This window comes from Perca fluviatilis, chromosome 23 (assembly GCF_010015445.1).
Source record: "Perca fluviatilis chromosome 23, GENO_Pfluv_1.0, whole genome shotgun sequence".
Classification (NCBI taxonomy): domain Eukaryota; kingdom Metazoa; phylum Chordata; class Actinopteri; order Perciformes; family Percidae; genus Perca; species Perca fluviatilis.
Genome location: NC_053134.1, coordinates 17,302,556 through 17,306,222, shown reverse-complemented (window position 1 = coordinate 17,306,222; position 3,667 = coordinate 17,302,556).

The window sequence follows — 3,667 nt, the reverse complement described above, 5'->3', positions numbered from 1 at the left end:
TTTACCCTGCAGAGATCTGAGGAGCAGTTAACCATAGTCCTCATAAATCCACCAGAGTTTAAAATGCCAACACAGAGGAAGCCCAAGGCAACGGACATCCGGCCTAAATTAGTGAAATCTGGCTGACTTTCCATTGCCACCGGAGCAATCCCGGAAGTGGAACGTCGTGGATATAGACTAGTTGGTGATTAACATTCATGGTTATGATGTTTTAACTTGGCTGGATGTTTGGCGAACGCGGAATGTTTGTTCATGCTTCCACATTTGCTTTTTTTGAGTTAGGTGAGAATATCGATAGCACTCTCATTTCTGTGCGTTAGGAGACCCTTAGCTTATCTAAAGACTGGTAGCAGGGGGAAATAGCTAGCTAGGGGTTGTTTGCTGAAAAAATACACCACACACGTTCGCTTGTGAGCTTTCCAGGTGCTGGTAGGCGCCTTTGCACAGAGCCAGGCTAACGCTTCCCGCTGCTTCCTGTATTTAAGTTGCTAAGGTACCGGTCGCCTGGCTGTAGCCAGCTTCTTATTTAGTGTACAAAAGTGAGGGTGGTATCAATGTTCTTATCTAACTCTTAGCAAGAAAGGGCATATGCTCGTTTCCCAAAATGTCAACCAATTCTTTTTTTAAGTCAATATTTTGTATGCTGTACACTGTGTGGATATTTAGGTTTTCAAGAAATCCCTTTCACACTTCGCTAAATGACTCAGTTTTAACAAAAAAAAAGAAGTGACAACTTCTAAACATTAGATTATGACTTCGGCTCGCACTTTAAACCACATCATTTAACCCAGCAGCTGTGATATATGAAATGATGAAGATGCAAATATTCCCTGTAGCAGGGAGGAATGAATTCAATTCATAATTCTAATTTTAAAAAGAAAATCATGATATACAATCAAAGTCAATCAGAGCAAAAGTTTGACACAGAAAGAAACTGAAAGTTTTCTTTTGCTTTAACATGTTTTGCATGTTTCATAAGCTTTATACATTTGTCTTTTGAGGGACAAGTTTGGGAGTAACAATGTACTGAGTTTGGATGTAGTAATTTACTGTGTGTCAGTGCATGCAGTGGCATATTGTAGGCCTGGGAATATGAGCAACGGTGCAATGATTTTCACTGCTGTTTTGTATATTGATTGAATTTGTATTTCTGTAATGTATCAAAGTGGTTGTTAGTTTGTGAATGTGCACAGACCATGCATTATTTCTAAGGTTGTTGTTCCTCTAGAGTTGTTAGCATCCTGAACATTTAGCATAAGAGCTAAGGGTATGATTCATTGTGAAGGAAGGGAATGAAACGCTAATGCTAATGGAAAGACACAACCCCATTTCTTTGCACTTGGAACTGAAAGCAGAAAAGCGATCATAGAGTTCTGCTTGTCTTAAAACACAGCCTCAGAAACTGATGTGCATTCATTTTTTTTTTCTTCCCTACATTATTATTCTGCATTCATACAGGCTGCACTCCTCAGCCAGCCACACTAGGTTGAGATGCAGGGGATAATACGTGATCTTGGGGAAGTAGAAACTTAAGACTTCAGAGAATCAATAAAAAAAGGTCCTCATTTTTTTAAAGTCTGATTCCAGGCTGAGAAAACAAATTATTGACTGCATACAGTTAAAACCAACTGCATGTTTTAAGTCCTTGACTGACAGAATAAACAGTGATAGTTTCGTTTTATGATTTTTACTCAATAGTGGATATGTAGAGTTTTGGAGTTGTGCTGGTTTACTTTAGGCCTGACTGTAAAGTGAGAATAGGTCTCCTTATTTCATTAGGCGATTTTGACTGAACCCAAAGTAATTAATTTGGAAGTTGTGCAGTGCCAGGAGGAGGAAGTCATTGTTAAAAGAATAGTTTGAGATTTTGAGACACACGCTACTTTACTTTCTGGCAAAGCACATTTCCTGAAATGTCTAACTTTTGTTTTACGTCAAATGATATGTGCCATTGTGTAGCATGGGGCTATTTATCATCTTCAGCTTTGACTTTTTTGCAGTTGACAATTATCGACATTCCTCCAAGCAGCAGTCATTTACATTTGCATGAAGTTCATATAGTGCACTTTTCCTCCTGTATATTCCATGAAAAAAGTATTTAATTTAAAATTGCTGTACTGTAATATAATCATTTGCTGTGCATCTGTAATTCCATCATATAAGCTATCTGACAGTTACCAAGTTTTTTTTATTGTAATTTAACAAATATCTGTTTTTCTTTGTTGAATCAAATCTGTCCTGCCGCAACCTGAGCATTGTCTTAGCATGTATCCCAGTTCAACAGAGCAGTGTCAAACATCCAGACTTAATCCGACATAGAGAGTGAATGTTTTGAACTGTAAACATGTTAAGACAACGTCTGAACTGGGGGGGGCATCAGAATATGTGTTGAATGTTCATCCTTATACCCCTCATTAAGCCTTTTTCTCTTAAATGAATGTCAAAGAATGAATATATGATTTATTTTTTTCATCCTACTGTACCACCCAACTGCTGCACATCAACTCAGGTTCAATTATCATGTGTAGTTAAAGTGGACAAGCTGTTAAAGGTGCTGTAGGTAGGATTGGGAAGATCCAGGACTGAGACAAACAATTTGAACAGCGACAACTTCTCAGTCCCTCCCCCTTTTCTGCTTAAGCACAAAACGGTCTCCTAAGCCCCTCCCCCCACATGGGAGAATGAATGCGTGTACATGAGCAGTGATTGACACGCAGTTAGACACGCCCCCTGGCCCTGATTGGTGCATCTGAACAGGGAGTGGTGGATTTTTGCAAATTGCACTACAGGCTGTAGTTGGTGCTAGAGGAGCCGGATTCTTTTTTTTTTTTATGACCTGCTTCATGTAGTTCTACTGGAACATAGGGTCAGTTTCAGCAAATATGACAGAAAGTTAGTTTTATAAGTCTTACCTACTGCACCTTTTAAAAGTGATTTTCTTAAGGTGGGGAGTCCTCCAGGGGGGTTCAGTAGTTCCACTACATTTGTAAATACATGGCAGAGGAAGCTCTTGAAAGTTTACTTTGTCCCTGCAGCCCGACTGTAGGTTTCCCTTTTTGAAGTTGCTGTATTGTAAAAGTAGTCTATGCTGTTTTTTTCTACCTTTAGACTATAAGGTTCGGAATGGGAAAATGAGAAGAGCAGCTGGGAGTTTTTTTCTGTAGCAGAGGAAGATTGAAGTCCAGTGGGGAACCATTTCTAAGTGACCATTGTGCTACCCTCAATTTCTCCGTTTGTGAATGTGAAATGTACATTTTGTATAACAAAAATATAACTTATAAAGTCAAAAAGAAATATTTTTAATGTTTCCTTGTCCAACTCTGACTTTGGAGGGAAGAAAAGCTGTGTTTACCTTCAGTGTTTCTTTTCCAGAACTGAAAACAAAAAAAATAAATAAATGTTAAAGTAGAAGTAGTTTGTGTCATTAACACTCTGGGGCCGACAACGTCGTATAAGACATCCAGTTTCATGTCATATAATACCTCTTGATCAATTCAAGCTAGCATTGCTCCGATTGTTTAGCATGAAAGCTAACCTCTGGGCCTTGCCAGCAAGGGCTTCTGCGCGATCCTAGGCCTTCCAGAACCTTTGTAATCTAGCCTGGAACTGCAGTGTCTTTTCGGAGACTTTGCATAATAATTCCAGAACGATAAATCCACAACTTCAT